The sequence below is a fragment of the Anolis sagrei genome, chromosome 5 (assembly GCF_037176765.1).
Source record: "Anolis sagrei isolate rAnoSag1 chromosome 5, rAnoSag1.mat, whole genome shotgun sequence".
NCBI classification, from domain to species: domain Eukaryota; kingdom Metazoa; phylum Chordata; class Lepidosauria; order Squamata; family Dactyloidae; genus Anolis; species Anolis sagrei.
Genome location: NC_090025.1, coordinates 193,638,384 through 193,660,130, shown reverse-complemented (window position 1 = coordinate 193,660,130; position 21,747 = coordinate 193,638,384). Strand labels below are relative to the sequence as shown.

The window sequence follows — 21,747 nt, the reverse complement described above, 5'->3', positions numbered from 1 at the left end:
CTTGCAGAGATGGGTCTTGGGGGCACTGCTCTGCAGTGGCTCCGGTCATTTCTGGAGGGTCGTACTCAGAAGGTGTTGCTGGGGGACTCCTGTTCAACGCCACAGCCGTTGACCTGTGGCGTTCCTCAGGGTTCCATCTTGTCCCCCTTGCTGTTTAACATCTACATGAAGCCGCTGGGTGAGATCATCCGGAGTTTCGGGGTGCGGTGTCACCTGTACGCAGATGACGTCCAACTCTGTCACTCCTTCCCACCTGCTACTAAGGAGGCTGTCGAAGTCCTGAACCGGTGCCTGGCCGCTGTAATGGTCTGGATGAGGGCGAACAAACTGAAACTAAATCCAGACAAGACAGAGGTACTCCTGGTCAGTCGCAAGGCCGAACAGGGTATAGGGTTACAGCCTGTGCTGGACGGGGTCGCACTCCCCTTGAAGGCGCAGGTTCGCAGCTTGGGTGTGACCCTGGATTCATCGCTGAGCCTGGAGCCTCAGGTTTCAGCGGTGACCAGGGGAGCATTTGCACAGCTTCGGCTCGTGCGCCAGCTGCGCCCGTATCTTGGGAAGTCTGACTTGGCCACGGTGGTACACGCTTTGGTCACATCCCGCCTCGACTACTGCAACGCTCTCTACGTGGGGCTGCCCTTGAAGACGGCCCGGAAGCTTCAGCTAGTCCAACGCGCGGCAGCCATGTTGTTAACGGGAGCTGGACGCAGAGAGCATACAACGCCCCTGCTGTCCCAGCTCCACTGGCTGCCGATCCGCTACCGGGCCCAATTTAAGGTGCTGGTGTTATCCTACAAAGCCCTAAACGGTTCCGGCCCAAAATACCTTGCAGACCGCATCTCGGCCTACGAGCCCACGAGGGCCTTGAGATCATCCGGGGAGGCCCTTCTCTCGGTCCCGCCTGCCTCACAAGCACGGCTGGCGGGGACGAGAGAGCGGGCCTTCTCGGTGGTGGCCCCCCGGCTGTGGAACACTCTCCCTGTTGAAGTGAGACAGGCGCCCTCCTTGATGGCCTTTCGTAGGGGCCTGAAAACATGGCTCTTCGAGCAGGCCTTCAATTGAGTGTATCTTGGAACGACACTGGAATGAACTAGGACTATGAATTTTGGCTATGACCCCAGGACTTGACGAAGCGGATTTTTAGTATAAGTATTTGTTATGTCGTATTGTCTGGTTTGTATTGTCCTGATTTATTGTACACTGTCTTTTTCTGTTGTTGTTCACCGCCCCGAGTCGCCCTCGGGCTGAGAGGGGTGGTCAATAAATGCAAAAAATAAATAAAAATAAATAATACCACCTTAAAGTGTGGGGAGGCTAAATTAACTGATTTATGAGGCCATAAAGAAGACTCCAGCAAAGCATTCCAGCGGGGAAGCATGCGGGGAATGCGGAAGTGCTTCATCAGCGTCGCAGATGGACGATGAAAGCGACAGCTCCCCTGGCGGCCAGAAAAAAGTTAAATAGCCTTTGTGTATGTCTGTATATGTTTGTATGTCAAAAATTGGCATGGAATGTTTGCCATAGATGTGTACACTGTAATCCGCCCTGAGTCCCCTGCGGGATGAGAAGAAGGGCGGAATATAAAAGCTGTAAATAAATAAATAAATAAACAATATCCCCGCCACTCCCATTCACTTATAATAAGCAAGAACACTTCATTGCAAAACATAGTTGCAAAATTGGCTGCCTCATAATGTCCTTTATGCCCCCAACCTTAGACCTCCTGTCAATTTTTTGACGGATATTTCAAAATGTTCTCCTACCACTTTGCAAATATTTACCTTACCTGTTATTCTACCTACACATTTACAATTACTGCTGAATATTGTTTCTGAACAGAACCCAGAAAAAACAGTCTTTGGAGAAAGAAACAACAAATATCTCATATCTTCGAAGCTCTTTGCAATTCATGAAGGGCAACACTGCAAAGCAGAAAGGCCAAACCTGTATAAATTCGCTCCCGCACATTTCTTTTTTCTGTATCTTTCCAAGACAGCAACAAGTTTAAGGGATGTGAGGGAAAACGAACTTTTTATAGGGATGCAAATATTTATTTCATTATCTCATTCAAAAATGATGAATTCTAAATAGTTTTTTTCCTGTCTGGAAAGCTGATGGTTTCTCACATTTTGGGACTTCTTTGGCAAAAAAAGAGTACATTTTGTGCAAAATATATGGATTTAATTTCTTGCTATTCTAAGGTCTTAGAACAGTGGTTCTCCACCTTCCTAATGTCGTGACCCCTTAATACAGTCCCTCATGTTGTGGTGACCCCCAAACATAACATTATTTTTGTTGCTACTTCACAACTGTAATTTTGCTATTGTTATGAATCATAATGTAAATATCTGATATGCAGGATGTCTTTTCATTCACTGGACCAAATTTGGCACAAATATCTGATACATCCAAATTTGAATACTGGTAGAGTTGGAGGGGATTTATTTTGTCATTTGGGAGTTGCAGTTGCTGGGATTTATAGTTCACCTACAATCAAAGAGCATTCTGAACTCCACCAATGATGGAATTGAACCAAACTTGGCACACAGAACTCCCCTGACCAATAGAAATTACAGGAAGGATTCGGTGGGCTTTGTCCTTGAGTTTGGGAATTGTAGTTCACCTACATCCAGAGAGTACTGTGGATTTAGACAATAACAGATCTGGACCAAACTTGGTATGAATGCTCAATATGCCCAAATGTGATCACTGGTGGAGTTTGGATAAAACAGACCTTGACATTTCAGAGTTGTCGTTCCTGGGATGTATAGTTCACCTACAATCAAAGAACATTCTGAACCCCACCAACGATAGAACTGGGCTAAACTTGGCACACAAGACCCCCATGACCAACATAAAACACTGTCTTTTCTAATGGTCTTTGGTGACCCCTCTGACACCCACTCGGGACCCCCCCCCAGGGGTCCCGACCCCCAGGTTGAGAAACACTGTCTTAGAACAACTGCTTGAGGCAAAAGTCTCCCCTAATTTGGCTTCTTCTAACCAGTCAATGGAGGATCTTTGGTTTGATTTATTTAATACTAGCTTGGGTACCTGGTGTTGCCCAGGTCGTTTGAAAAAGTCAATTTTAATTGTCCAAAATGCATAAAGTTTTGGTTGAACTACAACTCACATCATGCCAGGTTAACTGTGACAATCTCCATCAGTACTTTTTATTATGTGTATAACTTTGTTATGTTGGGCACGTTTGTGCTAGATGCATCATCGGTGGGGTTCAGTGTGCTCTCTGTCTGTAGGGCAAACTACAACTCCCACCATGGCGAGTCAGTCCCCTCAAACCCCTCCAGTAGGTTGAGTTAGTCATGTGTGCCAAGTTTCATTCAGGTCCATCATCAGCAGAGGTCACAGTTTCTCTGGTTGTGGGTGAACTACAACTCCCAGAAAGGAAGGTCAATTCCTCCCAAACCACTCCAGTAATAAAATTTCGGCATATCAGGTATGTGTATCAAGTTTGGTTCAGGTCCATCAGTGTTTGGGTTCACAGTGACCTCTGGATGTAAGTGAACTACAAATCCCTAAATCAAGGTGAATTTACCCCCAAGACCTCCAGTATATTTTGCTCGCTGGGTGTGTGTGTGTGTGTCTGTGTGTCAACTTTGGTCCAATTCCTTCTTTGGAGGAGTTCAGAGTGCTCTTAGACTGCAGGTGAACTATCCATCCCAGTACATACAACTCCTATAAATCATGGTGAATTCTCCCCAAACCTCTCTAGTATGTTCAGTTGCTGAACAATTCCTCTGTTTGCTGTGTGCCATAGAAAAAAAGATAAGGATAGGCAGTGGGCAGGATCATGCAAATTCCACACTAATGGAAAGAGTAAGAAACACTGGGATGTCTGTGGTGGAGGAAACATATAAAATCTAGGATGAAATGGTCCTCGTATGAAAGCCTTCAACTTGGTGGGCAGTATGGTGTTTGTGGAGGACATTGGCAGGGCTCTTGGACATGTTCAAGGCACTCACTATAACCTGCAATGTCAATGGAGGGAGGGTCATTGGTGTCTCTTGCATAGCTGAGACACCAATGTCTCAGCTGTTTGTGGAGGTGGGAGCCTCTTTGTGTAAGTGGACACTCCAGTCACACACACACACACACATACACCACACACACACACACACACACACACACACTTTTTCACTTTTTATTGTGTGTTTTCACTTTTTATTATGTGTATAACTTTGTAAATAAGGAGATTGTATTTTTTCCCGTTTGGCTCAAACTAAAGTCATTACCGTACCTTTTGACCAACATCTCCTTCCTCTCCTTTGACGCCCTGAAAAGAAATTACCAAAACAAAAGATAAGATTCTTGAACCATAGAATCCTGTTGCTGGAAGAGACCCCCAGGGCCATCTAGTCCAACCCCATTTGGCCATGCGGAATGGTACAATCTAAGCCTTCCTGAAGGAGGCCATCCAGTCTCTAAATCTCTCCAAAGAAGGAGACTCCATCATTTTTGAACAGCTCCTATTGTTAGGAAGTTCTTACTACACTAAAGTCCCACCTACACTGCCATACAATCCAATGTCTGAATCCGGTTTATCTGCTTTGAACTGGATAATATGGCAGTGTAGATCCAGCCTAGGTTACAGTTTTCTTGATTCCACAGATATGAAATAAAATAACTTGCCTTATATGAAATGGAGAACTCTGAGAAGTGGCATACCAAAATCAGAAAGGGATGAGGAACCAATAACCCCAAGTGTCCTGGTTGATCACAGTGTTAGGTTATGCTCAAACATATCTATAATTTTCTATGGGATGCTCAATATATGTTCATTCGTTCAGTTGTCTCCGACTCTTCGTGACCTCATGGACCAGCCCACGCCAGAGCTCCCTGTCGGCTGTCACCACCCCCAGCTCCTTCAAGGTCAGTCCAGTCACTTCAAGGATGCCATCCATCCATCTTGCCCTTGGTCGGCCCCTCTTCCTTTTGCCTTCCACTTTCCCCAGCATAATTCCACTTTCCCCAGCTCAATATATAAGGGAAACAAATCCTGTTCCAACTGTAAACAATACAGGAAGCCCCAAATCCAACTTATTGGGCAGTTATGATGGTAGTGCAGCAGGTTAAACCACCAAGCTGCTGAACTCGGTGGTTGAATTCAGAGCTGAATTCGGTTGTTCGAATCCGGGGAGCAGGGTGAGCTCCCGCTGTTAGCTCAGCTCCTGCCAACCTAGCAGTTCAAAAGCATGCAAATGTGAGTAGATGAATGGGTACTGCTTCTGTGGAAAGGTAACGGCGCTCCATGCAGTCATGTAGGCCACATGACTTTGGACATGTCGGTGGACTACGCTGGATATTCGGCTTAGAAATGGAGATGAGCACCACTTCTCAAGAGTTGGACATGACTGGACTTAATGTCAAGGGGGAAACCTTTACCTTTATGATAGTATAAGATGGGCTTTGTTGCCATATCAAAGAAGGTTTCCACTGGAAAATGCAAGATCTGACAGGCAAATGGCTAACACAGAAGGAGAACGTTGGTTCTGATAGACCTTCTAAACACCTTGTGATGAAAGCACTTGCCCTCACTAGCATTTCAGAAGTCAAGCACGTTATGTTACATTCAGTAGTTTTAATTTAGTTTCAGCTTTCAATCACCACATCCATTACTGCTATGACTTGCATATGAAATTTGGAATATTGAAAGAGTCATTTCTTTGGTGCTTACCTTCTCGCCAGGGTTTCCTGGCTCTCCAGGTTCTCCCTGAAAGAAGGAAGGAAGAAGGAAGGAAGGAAGGAAGGAAGGAAGGAAAGAAGGAAGGTGGTCAGACTATATATATTGCATGGTTTCCATCAAGCTTCTTAGAAATATGTCATATGGGTTGTTGTAGGTTTTTTTGGGCTATATGGCCATATTCTAGAGGCATTCTCTCCTTACATTTCGCCTGCATCTATGGCAAGCATCCTCAGAGGTAGTGAGTCACCTCACTACCTCTGAGGATGCTTGGTATAGATGCAGGCGAAACGTCAGGAGAGAATGCCTCTAGAACATGGCCATATAACCCGAAAAAACCTACAACAATGCAGTGATTCCGGCCATGAAAGCCTTCGACAATACGTCATATGTCTTTAAGGTGGGAGATAGGCAGTACATTTTGACTTTACTTTTCAAATATTGTTTTTAGGGGGGAAGACAGGGAACGTTGTATAGGTGAAAGATACCTTTTCTCCTTTCTGGCCTGGGCTTCCTGGAGAACCCTTTTCTCCCTGCAAAGTCAAATATCCAGTGTTAAGAGACCATGGTTTTTTCTTTCATTGACTACAATCCCATGTTGATTAGAATTGTTAATCTTTCTCTGGAAATGAGAATGCTGAATTGGAGCTGACATTGGCCAAATGTCTCTTAGCATTGGCACATTCGTACTTTCAAGCAATATCCCAATAAAATAGTATTTGGCTGCCAGCAAAAACAAAGCGGAAAGAAACCGAAACTCCTTTGGGAGGGAATGCCATAAATCAAAAAGGCTTTCTCAGTTCATACTGTAGAATGAATGCAGTCTGACACCACTTGAACTTTCATGGCTCAATGCTATGGACTCCTGGGAGTTGTAGTTTACTAAAGCACCTGCAATAAAGACCTGGTAAAACTACATAGAATCATAGAGTTGGAAGAGACCTCATGGGCCATCCAGTCCAACCCCATTCTGCCAAGAAGCAGGACAACACATTTAAAGCACCTCCGACAGATGGCCATCCAGCCTCTGTTTAAAAGCCTCCATAGAAGGAGCCTCTACCACACTTTGGAGCAGAGAGTCACACTGTCAACACTGGTGGAATTTGGGGAAAATAGACTGGACATTTGGGAGTTGTAGCTGCTGGGATTTATAGTTCACCTACAATCAAAGAGCATTCTGAACTCCACCAACGACGGAATTGAATCAACTTGGCACACAGAGCTCCCATGCTCAACAGAAAATACTGGAAGGGTTTAGTGGGCATTGACCTTGAGTTTGGGAGTTCTAGTTCACCTACATCCAGAGAGCACTGTGGACTCAAACAATGATGGATCTGGACCAAGCTTGGCTCGAACGCTCAATATGCCCACATGTCAATACTGATGGAATTTGGAGGAACTAGAGCTTGACATTTAGGAGTTGTAGTTACTGGGGTTTGGAGTTCACCTACAATCGAAGAGCATTCTAAACCCCACCAACGATAGAATTGGGTCAAACTTCCCACAGAGACCCTCATGACCAACAGAAATTACTGATGCTTGCCATAGATGCAGGCAAAACGTCAGGAGAAAATGCCTCTAAAACATGGCCATATAGCCCAAAAAAACCCACAAGAACCTAGTGATTCCAGCCATGAAAGCCTTCGACAATACATAGAAATTACTGTGTTTTCTGATGGTCATCGGCAACCCCTCTGACACCCCCTCGCGACCCACCCAGGGGTCCTGACCCCCAGGTTGAGAAACACTGCTTCAGCCCATAAGGTATCAGTCACTATTCAATGACATGCTTTTACAATTGCAGGAAATATATACTGGCCTTCTGATCTTGACTGGCTCCCAAATCTCCATCCATTGTGTCCGATTCTTGCTTCTAAGGAGAAAGAACATCATTCCCCTCAATGTCTCTCTTATAAACCCCCCATTTTACGTTGCATCTTGAACAATACATTTTTTTCCATCTGAACAACCAGGAAGATTTTCAAATTCCAGCAATTAAGAAATGTTGCACTTCTGTCTGAATATTGCATTGTCTCCTAAACATCTGGGCCCTGTGGAACTACTGCAACCTGTACTGGTCTAAGTGAGCATCTATATTGTCAAGTTTAATACTGTTTGACACCACTTGAACTACCATGGCTCAATACTATGGATTCTTGGGAGTTATAGTTTCCTAAGGGAGCTCACTTTCCCTGACAAAGGGCGATGAGGACTCAGCAAACTACAGCACCTAGTATTCCATAGCACTGAGCCGTGGAAGTTCAGGTGCTGTCAAATCTACATTAATGCTGCAAGGTAGATGCACCCTTGGAGCGCATCCATCCCTGCAATATGGGAAACATTTGTGGATTAGGTAGATTTTCAGAATAACTGCAGTTTTGTAGGAGGACAAACGTAAGTCCTCACCCCTTGTAGGTGCTGCTAGCATTGAACCCAACAGGAATCTAAAGTTCCTTATTAGTCCAAACTTTGTGCAACATAAAGGATTTGGAATGATAATGTTTTTGCAGTCAAGATTTACCTTAATTCTCCTTGTTCCTTGCGCTCCAGGATAAGCCTTGAAAATCAAACAGAGACAGGTGCATACATTATTAAATAAATATACACATTCAGCTAAAGATCAATCTTTTTGGGCTGAGACAGAGATACAGGGTTGAGCACCTTAGAAAGGTTTAAAGTCTAGGGTTTGTATTCACACTGCAGAATTATAGCAGTTTGGCACCACTTTAACTGCCATGGCACAATGCTGTGAAATTCTGGGAATTGTAGTTTTGTAAGGCATTTAGCCTTCTCGATCAGTTAGTGCCACAGCAAACTACAAATCCCAGGATTCCACAGGATGGCACCATGGCAGTTGAAGTGATCTCAGTCTGATATAATTTTGCAGTGTGAATTGGAAGATGTCTTGCTCCCTAGCTCAATGATTCTTAACGTGTGGGCTATGGACTACCAGTGGGCCATGAGGATGAAAATCTGGCCCGTGAGCATCTTTCCTCTTTATTTATTTTTCTGCTCCTTTCGTGTCACCTGCCACTCCTTCTCTGTTGCTGACCATGACATATGTTCTGTATCAGAAACTAGAGTTGATGTGATCTAGCTAATGCAATTTTCTGAATCAGTACCTTCAACCGAATATAAAGTTGACCAAAACCCAATTCATAACCCTTTTGGTAATAATGTTGAAGAGTGGTCCCTGGCCAAAGTAGTCCCTGGTCAAGTAATCCCTGATCAAAGTGGTCCCTGGTCAAGTAATCCCTGGTCAAAGTGTTCCCTTTTCAAGTGGTCCCTGGTCAAAGTGGTCCCTGGTCAAAGTGGACCCTGGTCAAAGTGGACCCTTGTCAAGTAATCCCTGGTCAAAGTGGTCTCTAGTCCAAGTAATCCCTGGTCAAAGTGGTCCCTGGTCAATGTGGTCCCTGGTCAAAGTGGTCCCTGGTCAAGTAATCCCTAGTCAAAGTGGTCCCTGATCAAGTAATCCCTGGTCAAAGTGGTCCCTGGTCAAGTAAACCCTGGTCAAAGTGGTCCCTGGTCAAAGTGGTCCCTGGTCAAGTAATCCATAGTCAAAGTGGTCCCTGGTCAAATAATCCCTAGTCAAAGTGGTCCCTGGTCAAAGTGGTCACTGGTCAAGTGGTCCCTGGTCAAAGCGGTCCCTGATCAAGTAATCCCTGGTCAAAGTGGTCCATGATCAAGTAATCCCTGGTCAAAGTGGTCACTGGTCAAGTGGTCCCTGGTCAAGTAATCCCTGGTCAAAGTGGATCCCTGATCAAGTAATCCCTGGTCAAAGTGGTCCCTGGTCAAGTAAACCCTGGTCAAAGTGGTCCCTGGACAAATAATCCCTAGTCAAAGTGGTCCCTGGTCAAAGTGGTCACTGGTCAAGTGGTCCCTGGTCAAGTAATCCCTGGTCAAAGTGGTCCCTGGTCAAGTAATCCCTGATCAAAGTGGTCCCTGGTCAAGTAAACCCTGGTCACAGTGGTCCCTGGACAAATAATCCCTAGTCAAAGTGGTCCCTGGTCAAAGTGGTCCCTGGTCAAGTGGTCCCTGGTCAAAGTAGTCCCTGGTCAAGTAATCCATAGTCAAAGTGGTCCCTGGTCAAGTGTTTTTGTCATGTCAGGAGCAACTTGAGAATATGCAAGTCGCTTCTGATGTGAGAGAATTGGCCGTCTGCAAGGACATTGCCCAGGGGAGACCCGGATATTTTTATGTTTTACCATCCTTGTGGGAGGCTTCTCTCATGTCCCTGCATGGAGAGCTGGAGCAGATAGAGGAAGCTCATCCTCGCTCTCCCCGGATTCGAACCTCCAACCTGTCGGTCTTCAGTCCTGCCCGCACAAGGGTTTAACCCACTGTGCCACCGGGGGCTCCTGGTCAAGTAATCCCTGGTCAAAGTGGTCCCTGGTCAACTGGTCCCTGGTCAAAAAAAGGTTGGGAACCACTGCCCTAGCTCGACTGGGAGATTCCTGGTGATTGTAGGGCTTGATCCCATCCAGGATCAAGTCCTGCCTAGAATGTGGAATGAGAAAGTGGTGCGTCTACACTGTAGAATGAATGCAGTTTGAACTGCCATGGCTCAATGCTCTGGAACCCTGGGAGTTGTCATTTGGTCAGGCACCAGCACTTTAAAGACCTTGTAAATCCCTGGTCAAAGTGATCCCTGGTCAACTGGTCCTTGGTCAACTGGTTCCTAGTCAAAAAAACGTTGGGAACCACTGCCCTAGCACAACTGAGAGATTCCTTGTAAAACTACAACTCCCATAATTGCATTGAATCAGGGCAGTTTAAGTGATGTTAATGTTCTACAATGTAGACCCACCAAAGATACACCATGTTGAGGACATTACAGTGACTCTGTTGTTCCTTTTCTGATACCCGCTTCTCTGTCTTTTCTTTTCCGTCTTCCTCCTGCTTTCCTAATTGGCAACCAGGATAAATTATATTTTTCCTCCCTATATCTCAACCGATTGCTTGCAGAGAGCCTTTGAAATGAGGACATGCCGCTTTAGGGCTGGAGGTTGCCCACAAACAAACAAAGAAAAGGAGGCTGAGCAAGGAGGTCGCACCCACACATCCAAATGTTTGTCCTTTGCTGGGCGTCGCTTTTGTACTCATTGTTTCAGATGCAATGCCAGTGTCTTTCCTTCCACCTTTTGACTGTGGGGGATAACAGTTCCCAATGTTCTCCAGATTTAAATTGCAAAACACAGTCTTAAAAGGAGCACAAACAACTAAATTCAGTCTTCACCGTCTGGTTACTGAACCAGACATATTGGCCTAGGCTTGTCGAAGAGCCAGACATCCGTCTTTGTCTTTGTCATGCTTTCTTGTGAGGTGAAATGGAAATTTCCCCAAATATTTTCCCAAGTTTGGCTAACTACCCTCCATTTCTACAAATATGACTTCAACTAAAGTTGTATTTTTAAAAGCAAACAACAAGAACAAATAATGTAAAAACATTCACTGTCTTTCACTGGAGGGAGGGTCCAGATAGCTCATTAAACTAGTTTGACATTATTTATGTTTACAAGCAGCAACCTACTAAGACTCCAAGTGGGTACCGCTGGCCTTCCACATTTGTGGATTAAACTTTTGTGGACTCAATTATTTTGAGATTTGATTAATATGGCCTCTCTTTGCATCCTTCAGTGTGACTTTATGGCCAACTTCCACTTGAACTTGCCCATGTGTTGTGTTGTGTTGCCCATGAGATGTGTTGGAGAACCTAAATGTCCCAAGAGAGGACATCTCTAGGTTCTTTATGTTCAGCTTTGGGTCAAAGTTGATCACACAGTTGCATTGGAAGACCCAGAGATACCCAAAGAAGTGACCTCTCAGTTTTCTAGCAGTTTTGAATTAATGGTTTTCCCAATTTCACCAGGGTCCTGTTCTCCCAACCCTTGTAGTCTCTGGTGGATTCTGTGTTAGTAAGGTTTGAATTCAAGTTTTAGCCTGATTATTCAAGGTGCTGAATCTTGTTCCCAAGATAACCATAGCATTTAGAGGACTCCTTTAAAGTTCAGACTAAAGGAGGAAAAGATTAATTGTCCATCTGGCGTAGGAGCCACTAGCTCAATGGTTCTCAACCTGGGGTCCCCAGATGTTTTTGGCCTACATCTCCCAGAAATCCCAGCCAGTTTGCCAGCTGTTAGGATTTCTGGGAGTTGAAGGCCAAAAACATTGGGGACCCCAGGTAGAGAACCACCGCACTAGCTGGTACCAGTACTGGATTCTGGTGGAATTTCCCCTTCAGCCTTACCTAGAGAGGACTCGGATGCAATGTGGAATCTTCAGCCACATCTACGCTGCAAAATAATCCAGTTTCTGAATCCAAATCATCTGGCTTTTGATCTGGATTATATGGCAGTGTAGATCCAGTCTTCTACTTACAAAGTACAGTTTATCTATAACTACACAGTTTATCCCAGAATACTGTGTCCAATTCTGGGCACCACAACTGAAGGGAGATGTTGACTCTAAGGTGGAATATGTCCAGAGGAGAGAAACTCAAATGATCAAGAGTCTGGAGAACAAGCCCTATGAATAGTGGCTTAAAGAGCTGGGCATGTTTAGCCTGAAGAAGAGAAGGCTGAGAGGAGACATGATAGTCATGTATAAATATGTGAGGGGAAGTCATAGGGAGGAGGGAGCAAGCTTGTTTTCTGCTTCCCTGGAGACTAGGATGCAATGGAGCAATGGCTTCAAACTACAAGAAAGGAGATTCCATCTGAACATCAAGAAGAACTTCCTGACTGTGAGAGCCGTTCAGCAGTGGAACTCTCTGCCCCGGAGTATGATGGAGGCTGCTTCTTTGGAGGCTTTTAAACAGAGGCTGGATGGCCATCTGTCAGGGGTGCTTTGAATGCGATTTTCCTGCTTCTTGGCAGAATGGGGTTGGACGGGACGGCCCATGAGGTCTCTTCCAACTCTATGATTCTATGATTCTAACTCAATTGGCTACTCACCCCATTCCCAGCATGAAATCCCATCAGAGTTTCTTTAATTCCAAGAGCTCCTGGAGAGCGGACCTGTGAAACAACAGGAAGACATGAAGTCATTTGCTATCTCAATGAGGTTTTCGTGGGTGAGAAATTGGGGGAAAGGACTTTACCATGAGGTTTCGGTTGTCCACCATTCTTCGAACTCTGAGGCTCCTTGTTTCCCCAGCATTAGCAAAGGAAATGGTACTTTCCTGGTTGGAAGAAGATGTCCAGAGTTAAGAGAGATCTGCATTCCTTTCCTACAAACCTGCTCTTGGTTAGAAGCCTAGCACTTCAGTTTATGCATCATGAATATATCCATGTTGTTCATTCGTTCAGTCGTCTCTGACTCTTCGTGACCTCATGGACCAGCCCACGCCAGAGCTCCCTGTTAGCCGTCTACAGTGCTCTCTGGATGTAGGTGAACTACAACTCCCAAACCCAAGGTCAATGCCCACCAAACCCTTCCAGTGTGTTCTGTTGGTCATGGAAGTCCTGTGTGCCATGTTTGGTTCAATTCCATCATTGGTGGAGTTCAGAATGCTCTTTGATTGTAGGTGAACTATAAATCCCAGCAACTACAACTCCCAAATGTCAAGGTCTATTTCCCTTAAACTCCATCTGTGTTCATATTTGGGCATTTGGAATATTCGTGCCAAGTTTGGTCCAGATCCATCATTGTTTGACTCCACAGTGCTCTCTGGATGTAGGTGAACTACAACTCCCAAACTCAAGGTCAATGCCCACCAAAGCCTTCCAGTGTGTTCTGTTGGTCATGGAAGTCCTGTATGCCATGTTTGGTTCAATTCCATCATTGGTGGAGTTCAGAATGCTCTTTGATTGTAGGTGAACTATAAATCCCAGCAACTACAACTCCCAAATGACAAAATCAATTTTTTTGAGTGGAGGACATACATTGGGTTGTTAGGTGTCTTGTGTCCAAATTTGGTGTCAATTCCCCCAGTCGTTTTTGAGTTCTGATGGTATCACAAACGAACATTACATTTTTATTTATATAGATGCCCAAATGTGAACACTGGTGGAGTTTGGGGAAAATAGACCTTGACATTTGGGACTTGTAGTTGCTGGGAATTATAGCTCACCTAGAATCAAATAGCATTCTGAACCCCACTGATAGAATTGGGCCGAACTTCCCACACAGAACCCGCATGACCAACAGGAAATACTGTATTTTCTGTTGGTCTTTGGCGACCCCTCTGACACCCCCTCACGACCCCCTCAGTGGTCCTGATCCCCAGGTTGAGAAACACTGCTATAAGTCAAAGTGGCCTCAAGGATACATACTGTGGCTGACGTGGCTGTGGAGTCAGGCCTTTGAGGAATGAGACAACACCATAGGACTCTGGATGGAAGTGGATATAGATCCATCTTAATAGGACGACTGACCACTGTAGTTTTATATTTAGTGTATTTTAAAGTTGATGTGTAATTTGTTATATATGATATTTTAATGAATGTATATGTTTTTATGGCTGTAAACCGGGCTGAGTCCCTCAACGAGGTTGAGAAGCTCGGTATACAAAACTGTGAACTAAATAAATAAATAATACTAGCAGCAACAAGTTTGTGATGGAGAGTCATCCCATTGCTGTGGGGTGATCTTCAACAGAGAAGTGAAGAACAGCAAATACTTCTATAGGTTCTCAAACTCTGAAAATGGGTTTCGCTTTGCTTGCTTTCGTGCATGGAGCAGCAATGGAAGGGGACAGAGCATCTGGGGGAAGGAGTCTATGTACCTTACAAAACCCTTGGTTTTGTCATCTTCCCCGGTCCCCTGCATGGCAAGCAATTCTGGCAAGCAGCATGCCAAGGCAGCCACAGGGCAGTCATTGTGTTCTGATTGAGGATTTGTGCCCAGAAAGGGGACACGATCTGGAAAAAACATTAGGAGTGTTGAGCCAATAAGAAGAGGAGAGAATGGGGGAGGAAAGACATCCACGTGAGCTGCAGAGCAGAACCAAAGTGAGATAGATAATACCCTGTTCATTCATCTCTCAGGGAGCAAAACTCCAAAAACAGGACAGAGCTTGAGAAGGGGACCCCTTTAGACTGCTACTACCAGAATCCCCCATGAAAACCAGTTTGGAAGAAGGCAATGTGCAGGTTATTTATTTATCGAGTCATCAGCAACCAGGCAATTATATTACATTTCTAACAGAACAAAGCAAACAAACAGACAAAATACAAAATTTGTGAGTTTGGTAGTTGATTAAATGTCCTTTGACCACTTGGAGTGCTTCCAGTGTTGCTGCAAGAAGGTCCTCCATTGTGCATGTGGCAGGGCTCAGGTTGCATCACAGCAGGTGGTCAGTGGTTTGCTCCTTTCCACACTCGCATGTCGAGGATTCCACTTTGTGGCCCCATTTCTGAAGGTTGGCTCTGCATCTCGTGGTGCCAGAGCGCAGTCTGTTCAGCACCTTCCAAGTCGCCCAGTCCTCTGTGTGCCCAGGGGGGAGTCTCTCAATTGGTATCAGCCATTGATTGAGGTTCTGGGTTTGAGCCTGCCACTTTTGGACTCTTGCTTGCTGAGGTGTTCCAGCGAGTGTCTCTGTAGATCTTAGAAAACTATTTCTAGATTTAAGTCGTTGACATGCTGGCTGATACCCAAACAGAGGATGAGCTGGAGATGTCTCTGCCTTGGTCCTTTCACTATTGGCTGCTACTTCCCGGCGGATGTCAGGTGGTGCAATACCGGCTAGACAGGGTAATTTCTCCAGTGGTGTAGGGCGCAGACACCCCGTGATAATGCGGCATGTCTCATTAAGAGCCACATCCACTGTTTTAGCGTGGTGAGATGTGTTCCACACTGGGCATGCATACTCAGCAGCAGAGTAGCACAGCGCAAGGGCAGATGTCTTCACTGTGTCTGGTTGTGATCCCCAGGTTGTGCCAGTCAGCTTTCGTATGATATTGTTTCTAGCACCCACTTTTTGCTTGATGTTCAGGCAGTGCTTCTTGTAGGTAAGAGCATGGTCCAAAGTGACTCCCAGGTATTTGGGTGTGCTGCAATGCTCCAGTGGGATTCCTTCCCAGGTAATAATCCTCAGAGCTCGGGATGCTTCTCTGTTCTTGAGATGAAAGGCATATGTCTGTGTTTTAGATGGGTTGGGGATCAGCTGGTTTTCCCTTAATAGGCAGCAAGAGCACCTAGAGATTCGGAAAGCTTCTGTTCTACCATCCCAAAGCTCCCTGCTTGAGCAGGTAAAAACCAGAAGAAGGGTTAAGATCATCCACGACCTGCAGTTTTTTCTCATTAGAACTTGCAACACGAGAATGTTTGTTCTCTCCAAATAGTTTGGACTACAGCTTCCATCACTTAGAATGGTCAGTGGGAGTCTGAGAAGATGCAATAGAAACGAGATTCCACTTAAATATTAGAACGAATGTCCTGATGGTAAGAACTGTTCGGCAGTGGAATATGTTGCCTGCGAGTCTAGTGGAGCCTCCTTTTCAGAAAGCTTTTAAACAGGGGCTGGATGGCCAGGAATGAATCATAGAATCATAGAATCAAAGAGTTGGAAGAGACCTCTTGGGTCATCCAGTCCAACCCCATTCTGCCAAGAAGCAGGAATATTGCATTCAAATCACCCCTGACAAATGGCCATCCAGCCTCTGCTTAAAAGCTTCCAAAGAAGGAGCCTCCACCACACTCCGGGGCAGAGAGTTCCACTGCTGAACGGCTCTCACAGTCAGGAAGTTCTTCCTCATGTTCAGATGGAATCTCCTCTCTTGTAGTTTGAAGCCATTGCTCCGCGTCCTAGTCTCCAAGGAAGCAGAAAACAAGCTTGCTCCCTCCTCCCTGTGGCTTCCTCTCACATATTTATACATGGCTATCATATCTCCTCTCAGCCTTCTCTTCTTCAGGCTAAACATGCCCAGTTCCCTAAGCCGCTCCTCATAGGGCTTGTTCTCCAGACCCTTGATCATTTTAGTCGCCCTCCTCTGGACACATTCCAGCTTGTCAATATCTCTCTTGAATTGTGGTGCCCAGAATTGGACACAATATTCCAGATGTGGTCTAACCAAAGCAGAATAGAGGGGTAGCATTACTTCCTTAGATCTAGACACTATGCTCCTATTGATGCAGGCCAAAATCCCATTGGCTTTTTTTGCCGCCACATCACATTGTTGGCTCATGTTTAACTTGTTGTCCACGAGGACTCCAAGATCTTTTTCACACGTACTGCTCTCGAGCCAGGCGTCCCCCATTCTGTATCTTTGCATTTCATTTTTTCTGCCAAAGTGGAGTATCTTGCATTTGTCCCTGTTGAACTTCATTTTGTTAGTTTTGGCCCATCTCTCTAATCTGTCAAGATCGTTTTGAATTCTGCTCCTGTCCTCTGCTTTGATTGTACATTCCTGCATGGGAAAAGCAAGTTGGACTGGATGGCCTTTGGGGTCTCTTCCAGTTCTAGGATTCTATGATTCCTAGAAATGGTTAGAAGGTACACCACCACAACAACAACAACAACAACATGTGATCACTCTCTCCCCACCCATAGTTCCCTCCCTTTCAATCAGATCTTGGGCACAATGATGGAGACGCTCATTCAACAAAAACCAGCCTAGATTGCCTAGGCTATTTTTTGCTCTTGTTTATTATCTGACTTTATGGGAGTTTAATCAAAGCCTTTGCCAAAGTGTTTTTCTAGCCTTGTGGTTTCATTTAAAACGGCTCTTCATTAAAGAATGCTATTGGCTCTAATTTCCCTATATAAAATCACCCGCCAGGGAATGTGTAGTTTATTGAAAACTGCTCCAGACTTAGAAAGGAAGACGAAGCTGACGGGAGGAAAGGGATTCGGGTGCTTTACGATCAATTTGAAATGCCGTAAGCAAAGGGAGTTTTCAAAGAGTTGATGGTTGGAGAGGAGAATATCAGAGATGAATGGAAATGAAAATGGAGCAGCGGACTCGCCCTCAGCTGCCTGAGCAAAACAGACACTTTTACAATGCCACAGGAAGCACTGAAAAAGAAGGTGGACTCTCTGCATAAGGTGCATCCACACTGTGGTATTAATATAGTTTGATGCCGCTCTAACAAGAACCTCCCAGCCATTGTCGTTGTCATCATAATCACCACCACCACTATCATCATTATTATCATTAGACGTGTCTTTCTGCATGGGTTGGATTGGATGACCCCTGAGGTCCCTTTCAGCTCTAGGATTCTATGGGGTTTTTTAATCACAGCTCCCAGAATCCTTCAGCTAATTATCTGATCTGTAGTCCAGAAAATAACTTCTGTAATTTCTGAATTATTGGATAATGCTGTCTAGAGAGATACAAATATAACTTTTTATGTTCCCCGGTTTAACAACTGCATGCCTAATTCTGAATTGTGTGTGTTGGCTACCCTCTAGTGGATGCTATATTAATAGGTACGATTAAGAGTATTCCAATAACATGTGGAGAATTTAAGTGGTCCTTGAGGTCCACTTGGAGAGTGTAAGCTTCAGCAATCCTAGCCAAAGAATACTGGGATCTGTACAACGCAATGCAATGCAATGCAATGCAATGCAATACAATACAATACAATACAATACAATACAATACTTTATTACGGTCACAGACTAGCACAACTGGAATCCGTAGTCCACCAGTATCCAGTAAGCCATGCTATTTCCAGTTTTACAATAAAGTACATGACTGCGCTTCATGCAGTCATGCCAGCCACATGACTTTGGAGGCGTCTACTGACAACGCCGGCTCTTCGGCTTAGAAATGGAGATGAGCACCAACCCCCAGAGTCAGACATGACTGGAGTTAATGTCAGGGGAAAACTTTAACCTTTACCACTTTGATTGCCATTGTTGTGTGCCTTGAAGTCATTTCTGACTTATGGCAGCCTGTGACAAAGCTTCAATAAGCTAAAAAAAGAAACCAGGATCAATAATGGGCATCATATGCTTTGCTTGCTCTATTCAGAAGTCAATTTCTGTGAATGCCATCTCAAAGGGCAAAGGGATTTAAAAGGGGAAGTAACCAGGATAGTGGTTGAGTCTCTTATCTGGGGATTTTAAAAAGAAGGCTGGATGACCATCTGTTGGGAAGGCTTAGATGGTGTTTCCCTACATTGCAGGATTGGAGTTGGACTGGATGGCCTTTGGGATCTCTTCCAACTATATGAGTCTGTCTTATGTATTGTTGTAGAGGTAGAACAGAGGGCCTAAAGTTGCACATGCAAGATCTTAAAATTATATACTTGGAACATATGGACTATCCAGTCCAACTGCATTATGCTATATAGAAACCTCCTGCTAAGGAGGAAATTAAATGAAAAGCAGAAGGAGAAGTTTGTAGAAGGAAGCAGAGCTGGCTTTTGTGTCACATGAACAGTTATTCCTATTTTTTAATCCAGATTTTAAAGGAGCAATCCAGGCTGCATAACTCTACAAAGATGAATCAACTGGCAGGAAAAGAGATTCCATTAGGAAGACCTTCCTGAGAGTAAAAGCTGTTTGATAGAGGAATGTGCTGCTGCCTTGGAGTCTGGTGGAGTCTCCTTCTCTGGGGTTTTTAAAGCAGTGGTTGAATGGCCATCTTTTGGGAGTGCTTTGATTGTGTTTTCTTGCAGGGCAGAATATTGTTGGGCTGGATGGCCCAATTCTACGATTCAAAGGAGCAATCAGGAATTTGGAAACCAATCACTGAACAGGTTCAGCACCTTGGACAGTTCATATAAACTCCAGACTATTACAACCCTTTAAAGAGCATATTAAGTGTCCCACTTACATGGGAATCATCAATCAGAGAGAGTTCCCATCTGTCTCCACATTGCACTCTCTGCATTTCTACTTTATTGATTTTTGCTCCATTTTCCTAAAGGTTTTGAGATTGATAATGGAACCATATCCAGGGTTTTACGTTTCTCATTGTTGATATTCCTTTTGTTAGCTCTCTATTATGGTCATTTGGATCCTGCTCTTGGAGTATGAGCTGTTTGGTATCATCTGCATAGAATCATAGAATCATAGAGTTGGAAGAGACCTCGTGGGCCATCCAACCCTCTGCCAAGGAGCAAGAAAATCACATTCAAAGCACCCCCAACAGATGGCCATCATTCCTTTGGTTAGCTCTCTAATCTATTATGGTCATTTGGATCCTGATCTTGGAATATGAGGTGTTTGGTGTCATCTGCATATTTGATCTGCATAGAATCATAGAGTTGGAAGAGACCTCCTGGGCCATCCAGTCCAACCCCATTCTGCCAAGAAGCAGGACAATCGCATTCAAAGTACCCCCAACAGATGGCCATCCAGCCTCTGTTTAAAAGCCTCCAAAGAAGGAGCCTCCACCACACTCTGGGGCAGAGAGTTCCACTGCCGAACAGCTCTCACAGTCAGAAAGTTCTTCCTAATGTTCAGGTGGAATCTCCTTTCTTGTAGTTTGAAGCCATTTGCTCCATTGCGTCCTAATCTCCAAGGAAGCAGAAAACAAGCTTGCTCCCTCCTCCCTATGACTTCCCCTCACATATTTATACATGGCTATCATGTCCCCTCTCAGTCTTCTCTTCTGCAGGCTAAACATGCCCAGTTCTTTAAGCTGCTCTTTTTTGGTCGTGTCAGGAGCGATAAGTCACTTCTGTTGTGAGAGAATTGGCCGTCTGCAAGGATGTTGCCCAGGGGATGCCAGGATGATTTGATATTTTTATCATCCTTTTGGGAGGCTTCTCTCATGTCCCTGCATGAAGAGTGGAGCTCATAGAGGGAGCTCATTTGCCTCTCCCCAGATTCGAACCTGCGACCTGTCGGTCTTCATTCCTGCCGGCACATGGGGCTACCATGACTTCCCTGGATCTAGACACTAGACTCCTATTGATGCACCCAAAATCCCATTGGTTTTTTTAGCTGCAGCATCACATTGTTGGCTCATGTTTAACTTGTTGTCCACGAGGACTCCAAGATATTTTTCACATGTACTGTTGTCAAGCCAGGATTCCTCTATTTTGTCATCTAAGGCATCAATAAACACTGCCCATAGAAACTAGCATAAAGCAGTTCTTCAACAGGGTTTCCTGAAACCCACCAACCTCTTGAATGACTTGACTATCTTCTTTCTCCTTCTTCCGCTCCCTTCGTCTTTTCTTCGTTGGCTCCTGCACCTCTCTGGGTGCCTGCTCTGAAGAACTGCCTTCCACCTCCAGCTCAGGAAAAGGGGACACCTTTAGAGACAGAAGACAAGAAATGATTTCTTTATATTCCAGGCCCAATTCAAGGTACAAGTTACTTACTTACTTACTTACTTACTTAGGCAATCCCTCGTTGGACGAGTAAGATGGTCTACCATGATGGGTTTCCTTGTGGATTCATAGGTGGCTGTGGAGCCCTATTCTTGACCTGCATCTTCTCCCACAGTGAAGGCATTGGTTTCCAGGTGGAAGGCGGTCCCGGTCGGGGTTGGCTTGATGCACCTTCCTCCTGGCACGTTTCTCTCTTTCACCCTCCACTCGTGCCTCCTCAAATTCTGCAGCACTGCTGGTCACAGCTGACTTCCAGCTGGAGTGCTCAAGGGCCAGAGCTTCCCAGTTCTCAATGTCTATGCCAGAGATTTTAAGGTTGGCTTTGAGGCCATCTTTAAATCTCTTCTCCTGTCCACCAACGTTCCATTTTCCGTTCTTAAGTTCAGAGTAGAGTGACTGCTTTGGGAGATGGTGGTCAGGCATCCAGACAACGTGGCCGGCCCAGCGGAGTTGATGGCAGAGGACCATCGCTTCAATGCTGATGGTCTTTGCTTCTTCCATCACGCTGACATTTGTCCGCTTGTCTTCCCAAGACATTTGCAGGATTTTCCGGAGGCAGCGCTGATGGAATCGTTCCAGGAGTTGCATGTGACATCTGTAGACAGTCCACGTTTCACAGACATATAGCAGGGTTTGGAGGACAAAAGCTTTATAGGACAATAGCTTCCAGGCCCAATTCAAGGTACAAGCTATCACCTATAAAGCCCTAAACGGTTTGGGACCTGCCTACTTTTGTGACCGTATCTCTCTCCATGAACCAACCTGGGCCCTTCGATCTTCAGGGGAGGCCCTCCTTTCACTCCTGCCAATCTCAC

The 21,747-nt window shown here is 45.1% G+C and overlaps 1 long non-coding RNA gene across 1 annotated transcript; it reads right to left on the bottom strand.

The window, feature by feature from the left end:
- Window positions 1-7,519: 7,519 nt before the first annotated feature.
- On the bottom strand, window positions 7,520-12,877 carry LOC137097103 (uncharacterized). The gene is made up of 4 exons (XR_010909980.1): window positions 12,801-12,877; window positions 12,655-12,717; window positions 8,223-8,258; window positions 7,520-7,574 (listed from the first exon to the last, which is right to left on the bottom strand). It is a non-coding gene; the product is annotated as an uncharacterized lncRNA (long non-coding RNA).
- Window positions 12,878-21,747: the final 8,870 nt, after the last annotated feature.